The sequence below is a fragment of the Lissotriton helveticus genome, chromosome 1_2, assembly GCF_964261635.1.
Source record: "Lissotriton helveticus chromosome 1_2, aLisHel1.1, whole genome shotgun sequence".
NCBI lineage: Eukaryota > Metazoa > Chordata > Amphibia > Caudata > Salamandridae > Lissotriton > Lissotriton helveticus.
Window position 1 is genome coordinate 285,103,708 of NC_136058.1, and position 23,533 is coordinate 285,127,240.

Consider the following 23,533-nt stretch of genomic DNA (forward strand, 5'->3'; position numbering starts at 1 on the left):
TTATTTTTATGGTTCAGGGCTGTTTGGGTTTTGGGGTACAGGGGTATTTTTAGGGTTCAGGGGAAGGTTTGGGTTTTGAGGTACAGGGGTATTTATAGGGTTCAGGGCTAGGTTTGGGTTTTGGGGTACAGGGGTATTTTTAGGGTTTAGGGATAGGTTTGGGTTTTGGGGTACAGGGTATTTTTATAGGGTTAAGATGGGTTAGTGTTTAAGGGTGTTGGGGTATTTTAAGGAGTAACGGTGGGTTATGATTATGGGGTGCAAGGGTATTTAAAGGGAGCAGGGTGGACACCCGGAGCTGGAATGTACAGAACCTGGGAAGAAAAAAACAATGAAATATTTAGCACAACGCTTGCTTTTTTTTCCCCGTAATCCCGCGCCCCGCACACGCCCAGGCCCCATCACACGATATGAGACATGGCATGAAGGGCGGAACGTAAAAACAACAGTTGATGGACAGAATGCAGAACAATGTCATACATTCACCCCAGTACAAAGATCTGGGCCTAAATCCATCGGGACTTATTTATGAAGGCCTTGCGCCACCGGTGCGTCACCTTTAAAAAGCAAAAAAGAGACGTACCGGCGGCGCAAGGCCTTCATAAATAAGGCCCCTCGTTTTTTTGCACTCCACACCACCCCAGTTCAGACATGGCCATATGCAAACCAGCCTTGACCCTGTGCCTCATGGGAACATTCCAGCCTGAACTGCCAAGCCATGTCTTTCCTGCACCGGAATCAAGCATCCTAGGACCAGTTTCTTCAGCCAGGATAGCTTGACTCCAGTGGTGTGGAGAGCATGGGATTCACGTCTGAGCATACCCATCCCACTCAGGGTGACAAAAGCAAAAACAACAGTTGATGGACAGAATGCAGAACAATGTCATACATTCACCCCAGTACAGAGATCTGGGACTAAATCCATCATTCTTTTGCACTCCACACCACCCCAGTTCAGACATGGCCATATGCAAATCAGCCTTGACCCTGTGCCTCATGGGAACAGTCCAGCCCGAACTGCCAAGCCATGTCTTTCCTGGACCGGAATCAAGCATCCTAGGACCTAGGAATCAAGCGTCCTAGGACTGGTTTCTTCAGCCAGGATAGCTTGACTCCAGTGGCGTGGAGAGCATGGGATTCACGTCTGAGCATACCCATCCAATTCGGGGTGACAAATGCAAAAACAACAGTTGATGGACAGAATGCAGAACAATGTCATACATTCACCCCAGTACAGAGATCTGGGCCTAAATCCATCGTTTTTTTGCATTGCACACCACCCCAGTTCAGACATGACCATATGCAAAGCAGCCTTGACCCTGTGCCTCATGGGAACAGTCCAGCCCGTACTGCCAAGCCTTGTCTTTCCCGGACGGGAATCAAGCATCCTAGGACAGGTTTCTGGCTATCAGCCGTCTACAACCAGGATAGCTTAACTCCAGTGGTGTGGAGAGCATGGGAGTCACGTCTGAGCATACCCATTCAACTCGGGGTGACAAATGCAAAAAACAACAGTTGATGGACAGAATGCAGAACAATATTATACATTTGCCCAAGTACAGGGATTTGGCCCTAAATCCATCGGTTTGTTTTGCACTCCACATCACCCCAATTCAGTCATGGCCATATGCAAATCAGCCTTGACCCTGTGCCTCATGGGAACAGTCCAGCCCGAAGTGCCTGAGATTACCCGCCTCAAAGGTTTGGGCTCTCTCTTTATTATATTAGTATGGATGTACCACACGCCCCCAGCGTTTGTCACGCCCCCCAGCACACAATGCAGACACACCCACCCTATTTTTAGGGTTTAGGGATAGGTTTGGGTTTTGGGGTACAGGGTATATTTATAGGTTTAAGATGGGTTAGTGTTTAAGGGTGTTGGGGTATTTTAAGGAGTAAGGGTGGGTTATGATTATGGGGTGCAAGGGTATTTAAAGGGAGCAGGGTGGACACCCGGAGATGGAATGTACAGAACCTGGGAAGAAAAACCAATGAAATATTTGGCACAACGCTTGCTTTTTCTTCCCGTAATCCTGCGCCCCGCACACGCCCAGGCCCCCAGCACACAATATAAGACATGGCATGAAGGGCGGAACGTAAAAACAACAGTTAATGGACAGAATGCAGAACAATGTCATACATTCACCCCAGTACAAAGATCTGGACCTAAAGCCATCGGGCCTTATTTATGAAGGCCTTGCGCCGCCAGTGCGTCACTTTTAAAATGGGAAAAAGTGACGTACCGGCGGCACAAGGCCTTCATAAATAAGGCCCATCGTTTATTTGCACTCCACACCACCCCAGTTCAGACATGGCCATATGCAAATCAGCCTTGACCCTGTGCCACATGGGAACATTCCAGCCCGTACTGCCAAGCCATGTCTTTCCTGCACCGGTATCAAGCATCCTAGGACCGGTTTCTTCAGCCAGGATAGCTTGACTCCAGTGGTGTGGAGAGCATAGGATTCACGTCTGAGCATATCCATCCCACTCGGGGTGACAAATGCAAAAACAACAGTTGATGGACAGAATGCAGAACAATGTCATACATTCACCCCCGTACAGAGATCTGGGCCTAAATCCATCATTTTTTTGCACTCCACACCATCCCAGTTCAAACATAGCCATATGCAAATCAGCCTTGACCCTGTGCCTCATGGGAACAGTCCAGCATGAACTGCCAAGCCAGTCTTTCCTGAACCGGAATCAAGTATCCTAGGACCGGTTTCTTCAGCCAGGATAGCTTAACTCCAGTGGTGTGGAGAGCATGGGATTCACGTCTGAGCATACCCATCCAACTCGGGGTGACAAATGCAAAAACAACAGTTGATGGACAGAATGCAGAACAATGTCATACATTCACCCTAGTACAGAGATCTGGGACTAAATCCATCGTTTTTTTGCATTGCACACCACCCCAGTTCAGACATGGCCATATGTAAATCAGCCTTGACCCTGTGCCTCATGGGAACAGTCCAGCATGAACTGCCAAGCCAGTCTTTCCTGAACCGGAATCAAGTATCCTAGGACCTAGGAATCAAGCATCCTAGGACCGGTTTCTTCAGCCAGGATAGCTTGACTCCAGTGGTGTGGAGAGCATGGGATTCACGTCTGAGCATACCCATCCAACTCGGGGTGACAAATGCAAAAACAACAGTTGATGGACAGAATGCAGAACAATGTCATACATTCACCCTAGTACAGAGATCTGGGCCTAAATCCATCGTTTTTTTGCATTGCACACCACCCCAGTTCAGACATGGCCATATGTAAATCAGCCTTGACCCTGTGCCTCATGGGAACAGTCCAGCCCGAAGGGCGGAACGTACCACACGCCCCCAGCGTTTGTCACGCCCCCCAGCACACGCCCACAGCACAATGCAGACACACCCACAAGGGACTACTTTGCTGGCACGGTTCTTTTACCTTTTAAATGTATATGGTGGGCGTCTGCGTAGCCTATGTCCTTCTGCTGCAACTGCCCTTTCCAACGCTGTATTGGGTGTTGTGATTGGTGCTGTGGTTCCTGAGATTACCCGCCTCAAAGGTTTGGGCTCTCTCTTTATTATATTAGTATGGATATGTGAGGAGACTTTTTTTTTTCAAGGTTGAGACAGTTCCAAACGGTGATACAGAAAAGCCAAATCAAAGATGTTTGAGTTTGCTGTGAGGTGCGGTTCATTCACTACTTTATATGGGTGGTGCTGTGTCATCGTTGGGTCATGCATTTTTATTTACACTTGCATTCACATGGCCCTTTCTACATTTTTATTTGCCTCCTGGGGGGACCATTTTCTTTGTGATTTTTTTTAAGACGGTGAGGCAAGTTATCAACACTTTGTGGCAGATTTATTACATTTGTGCTGGTGCAGTCATGGAAAATGACGCAAACCACTGCTTTATTATTTGGAAAGTCTGAGCCTCATTTACAAAGAAATGACGCAGTGCCGCAAGCCATTTTGCTGCGCTGAGCTGCTTTATTTTAAAAGCAGAAAGATGTGTCGTATTAACAATAATACAACGCATTCATGTGCTTTCCCCTGCACTGGCGCACAATTAGATGCCTTGCACCAGTCCAGGCACCCTTGCGTCATGTTGCAAGGGTGCCTGCGTTGTGGGGATGATTGTTTTTGTGCATGAAGGGACAGCTTCCGGCACAAACATACCCATTAATGGCGTTTTCCTCTTTCCTTGTAAATATGGGTATGCACACAGCACCGCCGGTGCGTCAAAAGAACTGATGCACCAGTGGCCCAACAGCCTTGTAAATGAGGCCCTTCATTTGCACCAAAAAGTAGCCCTAAAAGTGAAAACAATAACTGTTTGTGTTACTTTGTATTATTTTGTGTAAAGCAGGAGTCCAGTGGGTGGTGCATGGCATCACCACACTCCCACCCATGCTTTTTGATTCGAATCCCTAGCTACTAAAAGTGTTGTACAGGGATTTGTGCCACAAATTAACATCCCCTCAGGGCACGCTCTATGGGACTTATTTATAAGCCCCGTGCGTCACTTTTTTGGACTCACCGGCGGCGCAGTGTGCCTGCCCTTACTTACAAGGCCACATAAAGTCACCCTGCATGGCTTTTCATGGCTTTGCAACTATGGCCCCCTCTAATGCGGAGAAGTGTGGCTCACTGGTTAGAGGAGGCAGACCCTGAAGCAGAGGTCAGACCCGGGACCAGGGTTCAATTCCCGACGCGGCAGAGTCTTGAGCCCAAATATCCACGGACTCGATAATTCTCGTTTCGGTGCCTACTCGAATCATGGGTTCACACTCTGCAGCTCTGGGCATTAGCCTGCCTAATCTCCACTACACCCCCCCCGCGGCGGGATGCCTGGCTTTCACCTTGGGGGAAGCCAGGACGGGTTCCCAAGGCAAGCGCCGAGATGCCTATGGGTAATCGAGCGCTATATAAGAACGCATAATAATAATAATGCGTTACTCTGCATGAAGGGGTGTTCCATGGGTGCTGCTGTGGCTGGTTCCATGCAACATCCATTGAACCTGACGCATTCCCAGATTTACAGTGTTTGGTAAACCTGGGAATGTGTTGTATTCCTACGCCTCCCAGGGGAGGCACAACAAGGAGTAATACCTTTATTTCTACGTGTTTTTCCTTTTTCGATGTGTGCTGTATTATGCAGCACACATAGAAAGAGGAAAACACCTCTCGTGAAGGAAGGTGTCCCTTCCTGCACAAAAACAATCACCCCTACAACGCAGACACCCTTGCACCACGGCGCAGGGGTTGGCGCTTGGTAGTCCATTGTGCGCCAGTGCAGGGGAAGGCTTGCTGCAATGCTGTGCATCAAAATATTGTAAACCTGGCCCAAGTTAGAGCTTGGGTTTTATGTTTCCAAACTTTAGGTATGTGTTGTGCCAAAGCAAAGTAACACATAGCAGCGCAAAGTGTGGATACAATATTTAGGGTCAGATTTATGATTGAATTGTGTTGCCTTACATCACGAAAGGACAAAATAATCCATAAAACAGATTTACCAAGCAGTGCAAGGCCACCTTGTGCAGCCCTGCATGGCTAGGTAAATGTGAAGTAACGCAAGGTAAGTTCTCTGTCGTGGGGCGCATATTTATAAGAACGGACCCATCACCATAAGCATCGCTGCGTCAGATTTCATGCTCCTGCCGCACAGGCCCAAACGCCCGTACCATGCAGTGTTGTTGTCAATAATGGCAATTCATTCCGCATCAGTAATATTATCACTGATTTCACAGAACATGGCCTGAGTGTGGTAATATGTGAGGACATAAGCAGTGCATGGCAAGGGCACAAGTTATAGTTTCCTAACAATAACTGCTGAATCGCAGTGTAATCTTTTGGTTTAAAATGGTATGTGACATTTTCACCTAACTATAATGTCGCTTTCACTTTTTTATTTTTTCAGTGAAATTATGGGGCTGATTCACAGAACTAACTTAAGACAAAATCCTAAACTTACTACTTTTGGTATTCACAGAAGTTAGGATTTTGTCTTAAGACAGACATAAGACAGACTTAAGACAGAATCCTAACTTAAGTCTTTCTTAAGTCTGTCTTACGTCTGTCTTAAGACAAAATCCTAACTTCTGTGAATACCAACAGTAGTAAGTTTAGGATTTTATCTTAAGTTAGTTTTGTGAATCTGGCCCTATGTTTTTAAAGTATATTTTATTACCATATCTTCTTATCCCAACTCCCCAGAGTACAATGGGCGCCGATAATATCATCGCCCTATTAGCAAGCTGTCGCTAACTGATGTTAGCGACAGCTTTTAAGGGATAGCTAGCAGTTTGGGGCCCACTTTGCATGTCAGCACTGTTTATCGCTAATGACATGCAAAGTGGGCGTACCGAACCTGTTAGCGACTGAAAGCAGTCGCTAACGTCGCTATCGCCTATTAGCAAGGCAGGCACAGCGATGGAAATATTCCCGCTATCGCCTGTTCAGATCAGTTCTTAGCCATGTTATCCAATGGGAGGTGGATAACATGGCTAAGAGCATTTCGTCGCTAATGCGTGAATATCGCTGCATTCTCAGCGATATTCACACATTTCGCCTGATTTTTATAGCTTTTGAGATAAACTTTGCAAATAGCAAGTTATCTCAGGGATAAAAACCGGTGATGCGTGGCGATAAAAATATTGCCACTAACACTACTTAGCGATAAATATCGCTATTTGTTGGTAATATGCCCCAATGTCTTTAACTTTGCTTGGTAGGAGTTGGTGTGCTGGCCCTGGTCTTAGGCCAGGCCCTGTCCCCAGACCCCTTTGGGCAGCTAACACCTCATCGCAGGGTCACCTGTCAGTGTGCAGCAACCCACAGCAGAAATTCACCCCCTGCTTCCGCCCTTTTTTAAACATTTCCCAATCTCGCAAAACTCTTGTGCGAGCCAACGCCACCCTATGTGCTCCCGTGGGACTGGCTCCTTCAGGACACCCGTGGTATTGCGGTAACCCAAAAATATTTTTGGGACATTTGGCCAGAAGGGCCTCTTCCCCAGTCGTGGTTCGCCTCCCTTGCCACCTTATACCTTATTTTCATTTTCAGGACACGGGGACCAAGTCACTCTGTCCGGAAATAGCAGCCGCATTTCTCTTTGTGTTGCGTTCAGCCAATCAGAGCGTAAGCTAAAGATGAAATAAATGCATAGGGGCAGATTTACAACTTCTGGCGAATCTCTGCTAGTCAGCAGGGATGCGCCAGAAGAGTTGTGACACATATGCCCACCTGTGCGCCACCACTGATGGGCCACATTTCCAATGTGGTGCACCACGGCACACGGATGGGCAGATGCGTGTCGCATCCCAGAGGGGAAAAGGCGGCGCATTGCTGGAGTAGCAAGCGCGACGCAACTCCAGCAAGGCTCAGGGTACCCCTATTCCTAACATGCTGCGTCAATCCTTACGCCTGCTTCAAGCAGGCACAGGGTTTGGTCGCAACATGGCCGTAAAAGTGACTTCGTGAAATCTTGTAGATTTCACTCAGCCACTTTTCGGAGGCGTTCCTGCGCCGGAACGCCCCCCCCCCTGTGCCGGAACGCCCACATGTGGCGCTGGGCTTTACAACGTGATGCATCTCCCTAGATGCGTCGCGTTGTAAATAGCCCGCAGCATGGCGCTGGCTATGTGCCGCCTCTGCGTCACAAAAGTGATGCAGCGGTGGCGCAAATGTGGCGTACGGGGCTTGTAAATCTGCCACTTAGGGTTTATTTTTTGACATAGGTAAGACATACTTTTGACATTCTCAAGGTTGATGGAAGAATAAATGGGTATATAAGTGTCTAAATGGATGATTTTTTTGTGAGTAAAATTGATTGTATAACGGACTGATAAAGTGTATCTTAGTGAATACATGGGTTAGTGAGTAATGTTTAAATATGCAAATATCTGTATCAGTCTCTCACTTTGTTCATGTATACAAGGACGGTGCACCAAAAAAGGAGTGCTCATGAGCTCCAATTCATATTTTCAAGTTCTTTTATTAAATTTTCATTTAAAACAAATTCCTCAGCCAACACGTTTCGTTCACATTGAACTTCGTCAGGGCTGAAACAATGTAAAATTACATAGTCAATACAACAAATAATAAACTCGATAAAAAACACCACCTCACAAAGTGCATAGTCATAATAAAACCCTAATTTTATATATATACAAATTAATCCTATAATATATTTAAAATTATGAATCTCAAAAGGAAAAAAGGAATGAGAGAGCACAACACATATCCAAATACAGTTTCATTTTCGTCATATTTCTGCAATTTGTTTGTTCTCTTTATTCACCAGTGAAAACAACAAATCTAAACCAATCATAAATACTTTGTATATAAGTCTAATCTAACACACGAAATTTTTAAACAACATAAGACAGAGAGGGAAAGGTGAAAAAAGAAAAAAGAACTGAGAAAAAAGAGGGGGGAGGAACGAAAAAAGGGGGGGAGGTAAAGGGAGGGGGGAAAAAAGGGGGGGGAAGGGTGAAGGAGGAGAAAGAAGAACATCTTCCATTTTGAAAGGATTCCTCACCTATCAACAAGAGGAGAATTTCATGCAGTTTAAACCCATCATTAAGGATTCAAAGCATCGTCATTTCACAATAGGCCACCCAGAGGATGGCGGCCACTAATTAAATAGAGTGGTTAGTCTCCGTTCTGTAAGAAAACAAAAACCTACATGAATATCAATTTGCAATGTAATCTAAGAATCAATCCCTAAGAGTGAGTACAACCTCCTCATAGCAAATTCAACCGAGAAACACCCTACTTGAATAAAAAAAGCGAACACTCTTACCTAAAATAAATACCCAAATAGGGTCCCGCAGTGTGATATCTTTGGGAGGATTCAACCTTAATTTTGTCCGCCCGTATCTGTAAGGAAAAGAATAAATGTAATATCGTTAAACTCAACTATGGTAGGGGTACGGTCTACAGAGAAACTAGAACTCAACTGTCATATCCTTAGTGTACATACCAGTACAAGCCCACTATGATACATGTGGGAGAAAAGGGAATATAAACGTGTATGGATCCACAAAACCCAAAAGCGATTTACCTTGACCCAAGGGGCCAACGGACTAAGTACGTTAATATACCCCAACGACAAATTTGAACTTTACAGAAAGTATATATATCAAAGGATTGTGGGAGAAATATTCCCGCAATATATTCTAATCATAAGAAACGTCACGATGTAGCCAGCTAAAATATAGGCGAAGCGGAAAAATATATGTCAATGTATATGGAGCCGGACCAAATCCATTCCCGGTTTCTTACATGCTTGTATTTCTTTGGATTTGGTCCCTCCATATCACACTAACATGCACAGACATTTTAAAAAAGCATCCGTGGTCCCCAATCGTGAGCTCTAGGAGAAACTGACAACATCAGCCACAATGACAGGTACCACAAACCGAGAGCCAGCATGTCGAGTACCCTCCCCTCCCTCTTCAGGGCTTACAGAGTCGCTAGAAGTGCAGCGGATGAATGAGTCGCAAACCGAGCTTGGAACTGCCTTCCTCCGCGTCATAGGTACAATCAATATTGGCTCGTATGTTGGTGCCGATAAATATCGGCGCCATGTTTGAATACGTAAAATATGGACATTTTTGGGCAGAGTCGATGTATCTACCAATAGCGATATGTAAAACCCATATCAGAATGGAGTATAATTAAGAATAATGTGTTTATTAAAGTATAATCATGTCCGATATACCCAATTTTTGTGTTTGCCGGTTATAATTTAGTCGCCATTTCGGAGTGGTGGATCCATGTCTCCGATTGCGGTTTTTACAAACCTCATTGTTTTTGCTAATCCCCATCCATGTCATATTAAAAAAAAATTATTTCAACAGGTAAATATTACCTTCGAGATTAGATCTATATTTATATCATCTAATCTAATAGTATCTGATACACCCAATTTTTGTATTTGCCGGTTATAACTTAGTCACCATCTTAGAGTGGTGGATCCATGTCTCTAATTGCGGTTTTTACAAGCCTCACTGTTTTTGCTAATCCCCGTCCATGTCATATTAAACATTTTTATTTCAATCAAATAAATACTAACTTTGGGATTAGATCTATATTCATATCATTCACCACGACCTTTTCATAATGATCAAATCCTAGTTAGAAAAGCCTCCTCACCTCCATATATAACAAACTCAAAAAAGAAATTAAAAGAAAAAAAGGGGGAAAAAGAAGAAATTAGAAAAAGAGTACAATAATTGAGGATAGCACAGAATCCTTTCATACTTTCCTATTGACAATTGACAATAACGTAATGTTGAATCATGAATGCACATAATAGGGAGAATAAGTGAAATTGGTCCCCATATTAAAATCATAATTAAATCCATTTCATTTCATTTAAAATGTTAGGTATTTCTAACTTATGATGCACATTAAATGTAATCCATCTCACTGAGCCCAGTGGGAAATATAAATAACTTCTCTAGGCATCATAGAAAGTAATGCATCTCACAATCATTATTATGCCCTTGACTGGTGGCCCTCAGTCGGCAAATCCACTTAGCTTTCTTTTGTCGTAATAGAAGCTCTCTGTTGCCACCACTTTTTGGTGTCGGAATGTGGTCTATTGCATGGAACCAAAATTCAAGATCATCAGGGTGTTCGGTAGTGTAGTGGTTCGTGATGGGATATCCAATGTCCCTTGTTGTAATTGCGCGTCTATGTTCTTGTATCCTCAGTTTTAGGGGGCGTACTGTACTGCCCACGTAAATAGTACCGCATCTACATCCAAGCACGTATACTACATGTGTAGTATTACAATTGATAAAATAATTGATCTTATGATTTTTATTAGAATTGTAACTGAATTCAAAGGTCTTGTTTTTGCCCATAGGGCAAATATTGCACATTCCGCATGTAAAGAAACCTTTTGGTCTATTTGGGAGCCATGTAGGAATGGTTTTCGGAGTTGTAACATAACTAGGGCATAATGTATTTATCAAAGATGTGCCCCTCCTATATGTTACAGAGGGCCTACTTTCAATGTGTTCCTTTAGTCCTGTGATATCCTGCAGTAAGTGCCAATGTTTCCGGAGGATTTTAAAGACCGCACCACTGCGAGTGGTATATTGGGTCACAAATCTGGCTTTGGGATGTTTAATCTCACCCTTCTTTTTGTCTTGTAGTGTATCATCTCTACTCACATTTTTAACTCTTTCCTCTGCTCTTTCAAGTGTTCTCTTGTTATATCCTCTCTTTGTAAATCTATTGACAGTATCCCTAATATTTGCAGTAAAGGTGTCATCTTCACTACAGTTTCGTCGGATTCTTATCATCTCTCCGTATGGAATGTTATTTTTCACAGAGCGAGGGTGTGCACTTGCTGCATGTAATACTGAATTACATGATGTTTCCTTTCTGTACAGAGTACTATTAATCCGACCCCCCTTTACATAAAATCATGTTGCCCAGGAGGTTTGAGGAGTTCCACATGGAGAGCAAGCAGTAGCGGTGCGTCCATTGGGGGCGTCACGCTGAGGCAGGATGGGATGTACATATTATAATGTGAGTGTAAGCGCGCACGTAACTTTTCTGCGGCCGGCAACCCTAGCTCAATAATTACCGGGACAAGGCTGGCTGGCTGACATCGCGGAAGGTGTGGGGGCGGTTATTGACAGCACATACACAGTACAGCAAGCAGTCTGCAGAAACAGCGCAGCTGCAGTCTGCGCATGACAATGTCTGGATACTCGATTTTTCGACTTGCCCGCGCATGCGCTCATGTTACAGTACCTTCCCCTCCCTCCCCAACAGTGAGTCAGAGGGCAAGGGACCCGGGCCCCCGGGGTCTCATAAGGGCAGGACGTAACCCTGCTCTTAGCCAATCCTGGCGCAGTGGTGCTGCTAATGCAGCGCCAGGATTGGCTGAGACTCCACTGCGCAGACTGGATAAATTTCAAACAACTGATGATGGAACACTCGAGTCTCTGAGGCGGCGGCACGGCGTGTGATTCGGCCCGGGGTGTGGAGAAGGAGCGGAGCCGAGGTCCGGAGGAAGGTAAGGTTTTCTTTATTTTATTACCCTTGCCGACGCCGTCCCCTGCGCAACACTCCTGGACCTGTACCGAACTCTCTGGTGGTACTGGGGGTCTCAGCCTCACTCTCCGGCACCCTCCTTTTGCTGTCGCTTCCAGGCTTTGCAATTAAATAATTTTGCGGCAAATAAGTAACATAGCGGGTTTAATTTCAGGCGGGGCGCGCTCCGGGAGTCCCTGCGTTCCCAAGAGGAATGTGGTGGGGGCCGGGGCAGTGTGTTGTTGGGGGGGGTGGGGAGGGGGGCGGGGCACACACCTTTCAAGTTCCCCAAAGACTGAGAGGGCTCCTACCTGCTTCCGGGGTCCCGATCTCACCATCTCCAAGAGCAGCAAGAAAGTGCAGAGCGACCAGGAGCTCATCCTCCGAAGGCAGGAGGGACCCGCGAGCCTGGGGGGAGAGAGGAGGCAGAGGCAAGGAGGGAGAAGGGACCGGGAAGACAGGGTGAGACCGGAGAGCACGGGACAAGACAGGGAGAAGGGGACAGAACAGGGAAAGACAAGAGAAAGCGGGGCAAACAGGAGAGGGGCAAGACAGGAAAAGACAGGAGAGAGGGAGGACAGGCAGGAGAGAGAGGGTGGACAAGACAGGGAAAGACAGGAGAGAGGGGGGCAGGCAGGAGAGGGCACAGGGGACACAACAGGAAAAGACAGGAGAGGGGGGGCAGGCAGGAGAGAGGACAGGGGGCAAGACAGGAGAGAGGAGGGACAAGCAGGAAAGAGAGGGGGGCAAGACAGGAAGGAGAGGGCAAAGGGGCGCAGAAAAGGGAAAGAGCAGTAGAGAGTAAGAAGAGAGAGGGATTACGGAGAGGTGCCGAGAGGAGACAGAGCGAGAGGATGGGACATGAGCAGAGAGCGAGACGAGAAGGAGACACAGAGGAGAGGGACAGAGGTGGGAGAGAGTGAAAGGACAGAGGAGAGAGAGACCCCGGGAGGAGCGAGGACCGAGGAGAGCGGGTGACAAGATGAAAGTGAGAGCCCAGGAGAGGAACAAAGTGTTGGCAGATAAAAGGAGGGGCGAGGGGAGCGCAGGTTACCGATAAGAGGGAGTGAGGAGGGAGGCAGGGGTAAACTTCAGAAGGGAGTGAGGGGCCTGCTGTGAGAGAGCAGGAAGAGGAAAGACCAAGGCAGGGGGCGAAGGAGCGTGAAGGGGGGCTGGGAGGGGATGAAAGAAGGAGCTGCGGGCGAGTGGGGAGGGGGAAGGAAGTGAGGTGAGGAGGCTGAGGAAGAGTGAGGAGGGACGGAGGCTAAATCATCAGAGCGGTCAGTCCTCCGCAGCTCAGAGTGAATCGCCTCTCTTCTCTGCCGCTCATCAGTGCGCTGGTAATTATGGTGCTTAGAGTCTACCGTACATTTATTTGCTAAGTGAATATTTTTAAATGTGTAACGTTCATAACAATTATGTAGCGCTTCAAACTGTGCTTCTGGTAGTCACAGCACAAAAACAGTGTATTTGAATATTAACTTGTGGTGCTAACAAGGATCAGATGATTGTGGCACATTGAACTGTGTTGCTAAGCTGATTCCTCTGAATAAAAAATACACTCTGTGTTTTTTGAGCAGATGGTGGTAAATCTAAATATTAGCATGCTGCGTGATCAGTTGTGGCCGAGTGGAGACAGCACTTTTGCTGAATAGTTACTCCCCCAAGGAGTTTGTGGGTGTGCGTGGGAAATTATTTAGCACTGTAGCACACTAGTCTAGATCTTAAGCTTTAGTAGCGTAGCTGCCTGGTACGGGACAGCAAGAATATTGATAGTAATAACAGGCATTGGTCACCGAGGCTGAGAACCTGTATATGCCTCAGCCTTGGTGCAATATGATGATGGCAAATATTGGCCAGATAGTAAAGGAAATCCACACAGCTGTAGAGCATCTAGGTTCTGTATGAGGGTAGGCTCTGGCCAAGGTTAGTACTGAAGGGGAATCTATGGGTCATGACACGGCATGCAAGGAAGCTTGTTGCAATCAGTGGGCCCATGTCAGCTGAGAGCTCTCTATTTTGTTGTTCTGTCTGTGCCAATGCAGTGCTGTGTGAAAGAATTGTATATTATATATACACTGTATATATCGTAGACTTCTGTTTCCAAACTGTTCATATCCTGATGAGAGCCACTGTGTGTTTGTTCGTTGGTACGGTTTTGCTGCAACAGAGTTTTTTTGCAGCCAACCTTTGGCCACACATTGGCCTGTCTGGCTATTACTGCCGGCTATTAGGCAGTGTGTGTGAATTATTTTCTAGCATGCACTGCCCTGCAGGACGTGTGACTGGGTAGAACAGCCTGCCTTTGAAGTACTCCCCCAGATCAAGGCGATGAGTGCCGCTCAAAGGAGAATGAATGATTCATTCAGACGCTCTTCTAATCTGCACTAATAAACATGCTGATCAGAGGCAAAGAAGAAATCAATCAACAATGACTCCGGCCTGATTTGTGAGGTTTTTGCACATGGGAGCTGCTGTGGGGTGGAGCATGAACCTTCCGCTGCCATTTGTTAGAGTAGTGAACAAACAAATGTTCAGCTTAATTTTGTTTTACCTTCGGATTTTTAAAAAAAAACACTTTTTAGGAAAAACGATTCCGACATGTTTTTATAAGATGCATAGATCACTTGAAGTGCCACCATTGAGAGCTCTGAAGCAAAAGGTGAAGCCGTGAAGGCAGTGCGAATATTTCATGGTGTCTATTGGGTCAAAAAGGTGTTCAGAATACTTGCTTAGTCATCCAGTCCTTGGCCTCCCTGCTAGCATGCAGAGCAATGGTCACTTATTCCAGTTGCAATTGTGATTCCGTGCAACTTTGTGTGAAGGAAGTTGGCAAAATATTGAGAATGCAGAAGTAAATCTAAATGCAGTACTTACAGGTGTGTCGGTGTGTTGTATGTTTGTGAAGTGAAGGAGATGCAGGGAAGTGCATTACGGAGTCAGTGAAAGGAGTCTTATGAAGATAAGATATACATATGGGCAAGATGTAGAGAGAGAAAAGGGTGCACTAATCTAACATAGAATGAGCATGACTGCACTATTGAGGCACTCTGAACATCACTACTACCCCTTCCACATCTGACCCAAAACGCCTTTATTTTTAGATAAATGTGCTCTGCCTGTCACGATAAAAGTTGTGCTGCAGCAAGTCATGATGGCTTTGCTGAACTACTTCATGAACAACAACTGCATCATTTGCAATGTTCATAAAGTATTCAGCTGGTTTTGATGCTGTAGAGGACCATCAAGGGGAGCTAATAGAATTCAATCAGGATGGGGGTGATGTGATCATATTTCTTCATCCCCTCAATGAGACTTGCAGACTGGCTACTCCCAGAGATGTATTCGCCAAGCCACCTCTTTCTCAAATGTGCTTGAGAATGCACCATTTTCCCACTTTTTTCAAAATGTTCTCGTGGGAGAACCCCCCAACCCCCCATAGGTGGTTCGGCCTCACTCGCTGCGCTCGCTACAGTGCAGTATTTACGGCTCACCACTTTCAAATATCACCAGCCACCACTGAGAGCAAGTAAGACTGTTCAATGTTAAGCAAGATTGTAAAAGGGGGAGATGTGGTGTAGCGGTCTAGCCTTCTAGTACTGGCTATGACGTTTCAGGATTTCCGGCGGCAGCCATTTTAGATCATTGGCGCGCCGACTTCAATGAGTGAGGAGAGCCCGTTCGGCGCTCCTGATGTATACTAGTGATTAGAGTTATCTCTATATACATAGGGAAGGGGTAAGACTGGATATACTCTAAGAGTCACATAGGAATGGTAGAGAGCATAGCGGACTACTGCATATTCTAGTGATTAGAGTTATCTCTATATACATAGGGAAGGGATACACATGGATATACTCTAAGAGTCACATAGGAGACTAGTTGTTAGAGTTATCTCTATATACATAGGGAAGGGATACACATGGATATACTCTAACAGTCACATAGTAGACTAGTCGTTAGAGTTATCTCTATATACATAGGAAGGGATATGACGGGATATACTCTAAGGGTCACATAGGAATGGTAGAGAGTACAAAGGTCTACTGCATATACTAGTGATTAGAGTTATCTCTATATACATAGGGAGGGGATATGACTGCATATACTCTAAGAGTCACATAGGAATGGTAGATGGTACAAGGTCTACTGCAAATACCAGTGATTAGAGTTATTTCAATATGCCAAAAAGCAGAGTTCCATAAGTGTGGATGCAGTCACAGCACAAAGGGAGGGTGGGAGGTATGAAAGGGTATGGAGAGAAGGGAAAGGAGAAAAGGGAAGAAACATTAGAGGATCATCCAGGGGGGAAAGGGTTAAAGGACGAGGGAATGGAAAGAAGGCCAGAGTCCAGAGAAAACTGTCCGAAATCAGCAGCAAAGTGTTGGCCAGGACAGAACAAAAAGTCCAGAAGTCCAGGAGAGACGGTGGGAGCCCAGGTGGGAGATGAAGCTGGAGGCCAGCCGCAGGCGCGCCACCATCTTTGAGAGCTTGCGGTCATCCGGCTCGGTGGGGGTGAGAGTGCGCAAGGTGGTGAAGGCCGTGTTGACGCTGTTGGTGCGGTCACGCGTTGACTCCGGGAGCAATGCAGGCTTGCACAGCACATTCAGAACACTGGTGCCATGCAGGGGGGCAGGGGTGAGTGATCCGGAGATCCGGCCCGTGTTGCAGGACCACAGGGCATTCCGGTAATGGTAGTGGCCCCAAATCGGCAGCAGGTGGGGTGGCAGGCCAGACAATCTGAGAGAGGGCCGCAGGATAAACAAGAGGCCGGAGAGAAGTTGGGGCGAGCCCGAGGAAGCGACGATCGCCATCCGAAAGTCCCGCCGGCCGCCATCTTGGAGTCAGGCAGGCGCTGGGAGGATTCCCTCAGTAGCAGGGGCGGCCTTAGGCATGTGCAAGCTGTGCACCTGCACAGGGCCACCAAACCCCAGGGGCCACCACGCCAATATATATCCATAATATAATAATCCTCTGAGGATAGATACATATTTGTGTGACGGCCCCTGGCAGGGATTTGGTGGCCTCCGGCTCTGTTCCACTTCCAAACACCCTGACCCCCCTCTCCCCCACTTCACTGGCCTCCGTGCGGCGCCCCGCTTGGACCCCCTCTTCCGGGGCCCCCTACCTACGCTCTCTGCCCAGGGCCACCATGAGCCTAGAGCCGCCCCTGTCAGTAGGGGTCGCCGTCAAAGTAAAGCTAGGGGGCATATTATCAACACAGGCGATAAAATTATCGCTTGCTTTATCGGCAGAAAACTGCCGCTAAAGCCGCTTTTGCGGCAGAAAACTGCCGCAAAAGCGGCTTTAGCGGCAGTTTTCTGACGATAAAGCAAGCGATAATTTTATCGCCTGTGTTGATAATATGCCCCTAGATGATGCTATGTCCCGTCAGCTGCTGCGAAAATCGGCGAGAGTCTAGGCAAGCCGGGAGAGCGCAGGTCGCAATCCTACCTCCCAGCAGCGGCCGCAGTCGGCGGAGTCCACGGCGAGGTGCCGCCCCCATTTTGAGGGCCACCGCCCTCTTTTCCTTCTCTTCGGGAGATCGGACCAGTCCTCCTACTTAGGAGCGATCACTGTCCGCAAATGCCCCACTCGCTCCGCTTCATGAGGGGAAAATGGGCGATCAAAAGAAGGGCTGTAGCAGCCTAGAGCGGGGTTCGAGCAGCTCGTGAACCGGGAGCCGAGACGATCCACGTCCGCTCGTGTTGTATCTGTACCTTTTATTTCCAATTCTATGACGTGTACTGTATTCTATAATGACACATACCGCATTCCATGTTCTATGTTTGAGCTCTGCTGTCGGGTCATTTGATTCCGTGACTTGGACACGACAGCATTGCTCTCCCTTAGCCTGTTCTTGTGGGTTTATATAATTACAGATTTATTCTTAATAAATCTTCTACCCAAACTCCTGCCTTGATATGTTGTTATTCCTGTAAAAATACAACATAAATATGGCGACGATGGATTGGGATCTTAGAGATTTCTATTGAAAATTAATTTTTTGGCAGTTCGAGTTTGATTTGAATTACCCACCGAGAAAAGACTAAGTTTTTCAAGAAACGAAGACTTTAATTACAGCGACTACTTTCATATGGTAAGATCAATTTACCAACTTGTATACGTCGCTAAACTGAATTCGTTTAAAATGTTACCTTAATTCCACTTGAAAATCGTTGGGAAACGAGCGCGTGTGAAGAGGAGCGAGCTGAGAACAGAGCGTCATCAGGAACTGAGCGCGAGCGGAGAAGAGCGAGAAAGCTCTGTGCGCGAGATTAAAACAGCTCAGTTACACTCTGTCATCACGCAAGGTCAAGCAACGTGACACCACGCAGCGGCCATTTTGATTCACTCGTAAACAAAGGAAAACATCACCGATTAAAAAACGAGCAAGTTCTTTTCATATATTAAAAGAAGATCGTCAATGGTAATATTAATTATTTATAAATCGGATCATTTTTGTTTTCGATATCTGAAGTTAACTCTTTAAAAAAAAAAAAAAAAAAAAAATTTTTTTTTGAAATAAGATAATAGAACAGCTATAAGGTGAAATATTAACTATGGCTTACCAAATTCAACCTTATCAAATAAATCCTTTCCTACAGAATGCTGGTAAACCACCTGTTAAATGGGAACAGTGGCATAAATCTTTTAAAAGCTATCTTATTGCAATAGATGGTAAAGATTATACTAAGGAGAGGAAACAAGCTGTTTTATATGGACTGTTAGGTGATGCTGGAAGAGAAATCTTTGATAATATGCCTGAAAGTGAACCACCACCTGGACAGTTCATTCCTTGGGATGAGTACACTGAGGCAGTAAAAAGATTGGAAAAAAGATTTAAAGAACAACCAAATATAATGGTAGAAAGGCATGGATTTAATAAGAGAAAACAATTACAAGATGAGAGCATTGAAGACTATCTTTCTAGTTTGCGTATTTTAGCTTCTAAGTGTGAATTTGGTGACATGCTCGATACTTATTTGAGAGATCAATTAGTCTTTCACTGTTTTTCAAACAAAGTTCAAGAACGTCTTCTAGCATGCAGAAATCCCACTTTAAATGAGGTCATCGACATCGCAATTGGTATTGAAAGGTCTTCAGTTTCAGCTAAAGTTATATCTGGAACAAGCAATGCGGAACCTGTATGCTCTATAACAAATAAGAGTAAGTTACAAGACTTTAAAAAAGAAAAAGGATCCATTTCTACAAAAAAGAATATAGTTTGTTATCGTTGTGGTTCCAAAACTCACATCGCTAATAATCCTATTTGTCCGGCACATGGAAAGAAATGTGCGAAATGTAGGAAAATTGGACATCTTGAAAGTGCATGCAAAACTATTTTTAAAAATAGAAATGTTTCACATACTAGTGTAAATGCTTTAGATGACATGGAAGAAGAAATTGGTAACCTTGTTATTAATGTTAATTTAGAAGACTCTGAGATTACCTTCAAAGCACCTTTAGGCGAAGCTTTTATTCATGGTGTTAAATTAGAAGTAATGGCAGACTCAGGGTCACCAATAACCATTTTAGATGAAATGACTTATGCCAATTATCCTTTTCCTAGTAAACTTTCTGTTGCTGATGTTAATCCAAAAGCAATTGGTGGACAATTCCTCAGAATACTGGGATACTTCACTGGTTTAGTTGAACTGTTAGGTAGAGAAATTACAACAAAAGTTTATGTGGTTGAAAAAGGCAAAGATATTATTGGTTGGCGAGATTTAGGTAAGATGGGCATTATGTTAAAACCTGGCAGTGACACTCCTATTATTCTTGGTGACATTCCTATAGCTTCTATAGATATCTGCAGAGAGAAAGTATTTTTTAATAACCTAGATTCTATTCTTAGTAAATACAAAGAAGTATTTGAAGATAGAATCGGTTGTGTGAAGGGTGTTGAGCATGACATTAAGTTAAAGGACAATGCTGTGCCTATTATACACAAGGTCAGAAATGTACCATTGAGTGTGCGAGCAGAGTTAAAAGAGCATTTGGATGGTCTATGTAAAGATGGAGTGATTAAACCTACAGATTCCTCTGAGTGGGTTTCTGCAGTTGTATTGGCCAAACGGAAAAATGGTAAGTTGCGCATGTGTGCAGATTTGCGCTCTCTGAACAAAAACATTTTGGTGGATTGTCACCCATTGCCATTGATTCAGGAGATGCTTATGGCAATAGGAGATTCTACTCATTTTTCATTAATAGACTTAAAATCAGCCTACCATCAGGTTGTTTTGTCAAAGAGATCACAAGATCTTACTACTTTTGTTACTCCCTTTGGTGCCTTCAAATATACGAGACTCCCTTTTGGATTAGCTTCTGCAGCTAGTGTATTCCAGAAGCTAATGGACTCGTTATTTGGAGACATCAAAGGGGTGCAAGCATTTCAGGATGACATACTCATTTTTGGAAATGGAGTCGAAGACCATAATAAAACTCTTGACAAGGTTTTAAACATCTTGAGTAAAAGGGGAATGACTGTGTCAAAAGAGAAATGCAGTTTCTTAGTTCAGGAATTAGAATATTTAGGGCACTCTATAACTAAAGAGGGTATTAAACCAAAAAAGAACCTGATTGATTCCATCATGCTTGCACCAGCTCCAATTGATAAAGACTCTCTTAGATCTTTTTTAGGATTAAGCGAATACTATGCACGTTTTGTGCATGGTTATGCATTTGTGGTGGAACCTCTCAGATGTTTAACGAGGAAGAATGAAAAGTTTGAATGGTCTTTTGTCCATGATGAAGCATTTAACAAAGTCAAGGATATGATTAAGAATGCACCAGCTTTGAAACCATTTTCTTGTGGTGTTAAGTGTATTGTTACCGTAGATGCTAGTTGCGTAGGTCTTGGTGGAGTTCTTACACAGTTTGTGGATGGAAAAGAAAATACCATTGCCTTTATTTCAAGAACCTTAACTACAGCTGAGACCAATTATAGTACCATAGAGCGTGAGGCTTTGGCTTGCTCATGGGCGGTCGAAAAGTTCAGGTGTTATTTATGGGGAACTCGTTTTGATCTTGTTACAGATCATAAACCCCTCATTTATTTGATGAATGGGAATGGTACAGGCCATGCAACTTCAAGACTAGTTAGGATTATCTCTAGGCTACAAGAGTATAATTTTGATGTTAAACACATCTCAGGAGGAGCAAATTTTAGGGCAGACTGTTTGTCAAGAATTCCTCTTGACAATCAGATTGGATCCTCTGATGTTCTTGATGATGAGTGTGTTGTAGTTTCAGCAATAGATGCGTGTGACAATTCTTTGGGATGTTTTTCTGAAAATGATTGGTTGGATGGTTATGAGAAAGATCAAATTTTGGAAAAAATCAAAGAATACATTAGAAAGGGATGGCCACCTGTTAGAAGTCTTAGTAAAGATCTTGTACCTTATCAGCAAATATCCTCTGAATTAAGTTTGGAAAATCAGTTCATCACCAGATGTGGACTTTTTATTCCGCCCTGTGATTTGAGAAAGGGTCTTGTAGAGAGAGCTCATTCTGGGCATCCAGGAATGTCTGGCACCAAGAAAATTTTGAGAAAATTTTATTGGTGGCCTAGTATGGATTCTTTAGTTGATGATTTTGTTAACCGGTGTCCTGAATGTCTTCTGTCCGACAAGCATTGGAAGAGTAAAAAAAATGTTACATCTACTAATTTATTGCCTGAACAAGCATGGGAAAAATTAGCAATTGATTTTTCGGGACCTTATAATATTTTGCCGGAAGATATGAGATATTTAATTGTCTTAACTGACTATTATTCTAAATGGATCTCATATGATTTTGTTAAATTTCCCTCTACGGATATTGTAATTGAATTTCTAGAGAAGATTTTTAATGTAGAAGGTTTTCCAAAGAAATTAGTATCCGATAATGGCACACATTTTGTATCTAAAAAAATGGTGGATTTCCTGAATAAATATGACATAAAGCATATTAAAAGTCCTTTGTATTTTCCAGCTGCAAATGGACTAGTTGAAAGAGCAAACAAATTTTTCAAAGAAGGCATACAAACAGCTTTGTCATCAGGAATGGAGGTCAGGAAACATGTAAAAGACAAGGTTTGGAGTTATCTTAATACTCCACATTCTATCACTGGTTTTACCCCTTTTTTCTTGTTGAAGGGCAGGGATGCAAATGATATCATCAAACCTCTTTTTGATAAAAAATCATCTTCTTTAAATAAGTTACATCTTTCAAAAGCTGATTCAGTTGATGAGTGTGTCAGGCAGAATTTTGAGAAAAGATATAAATTTGCAAATAATATTTCTCCGACAAATTTTGAGTTTAAAACGGGTGATTGGGTAATCATTAAAAAACCAAAAAAAGTTGTCAAAGGTGAATCTAAGTTTTCTTTGCCCCAACAGGTTGTTAGATCATCTAATTCATCTGTTATGATTAAGAATAAGGGTTGGTGGAATAAGAGTGCTGTTATCAAGCTTGAATCTTATCAAAAAGACATTATCTTAAAAAAACTTAAAAATAAGAATATTTCAAGAAATTCCTCCTTTTTATGTTACAAAGATTTTTTGGATTTTGTGCAACCATTTTTTCCTTTTGATTTTGATCAAGGGTTAACATCTAGAGATCACGAAGTTTTTGATAATACTCAAAGTTCTTCACATGTTAGTGAAACTAATTCTCATTCTTGCTTTGGTGAGGGAGTGGGTGAGAGTAATCTGTTAGATGTAGAAACTGATGCAAATTCTGTAGATAAGGTAGCAGAAACAGTTGTTAATGCTGATGCTAATTCTGCAACTAAGGAGGTTGAAGCAAGTCAAAGTTCTTTATCTGATTCTGATTTGAATCTGACTTCTGTAAAGTGAAACATTGTTATGCCTTCCAAATTTAAAGATTATTATTTGTATTGAAACTTGTTGAACCTAATCATATTTGTTTTACTTACTTTTGTTTTCTTTTCCTTTATGGAAAGGAGATGTTGTATCTGTACCTTTTATTTCCAATTCTATGACGTGTACTGTATTCTATAATGACACATACCGCATTCCATGTTCTATGTTTGAGCTCTGCTGTCGGGTCATTTGATTCCGTGACTTGGACACGACAGCATTGCTCTCCCTTAGCCTGTTCTTGTGGGTTTATATAATTACAGATTTATTCTTAATAAATCTTCTACCCAAACTCCTGCCTTGATATGTTGTTATTCCTGTAAAAATACAACAGCTCGGCTCCCGGCTCCTCCTCATCAGGACCTGGTGCAAAATATAGAGGCAGTAAAGTAAACCTTCATTTAGAATACAGAGAAATGACATCTGTTCTTTTAAATAGTTGTCCTGAACCCTCCTGTGTTATGTTGTTATTCCTTTAAGTTCACGTGGGTAGAACGTTAGAATGCAATGGTAGGATGGTTCCATGTGGAACGTGAGAGAGATTGAAGGAGTTGCTGAGAGAAGGACATCGTTTCCCTGGCTCTCATCTGTTATATTTATTATAACTTAAATAAATACTAC

At 44.0% G+C, this 23,533-nt stretch overlaps 1 long non-coding RNA gene across 1 annotated transcript; it reads right to left on the bottom strand.

Annotated features, from left to right (window-relative positions):
* Positions 1 to 7,963: 7,963 nt before the first annotated feature.
* LOC144807852 (uncharacterized) lies at positions 7,964 to 17,744 on the bottom strand. Its single transcript, XR_013606474.1, has 4 exons — positions 17,502 to 17,744; positions 8,794 to 8,870; positions 8,530 to 8,654; positions 7,964 to 8,050 (listed from the first exon to the last, which is right to left on the bottom strand). It is a non-coding gene; the product is annotated as an uncharacterized LOC144807852 (long non-coding RNA).
* Between the last annotated feature and the right edge of the window lie 5,789 nt (positions 17,745 to 23,533).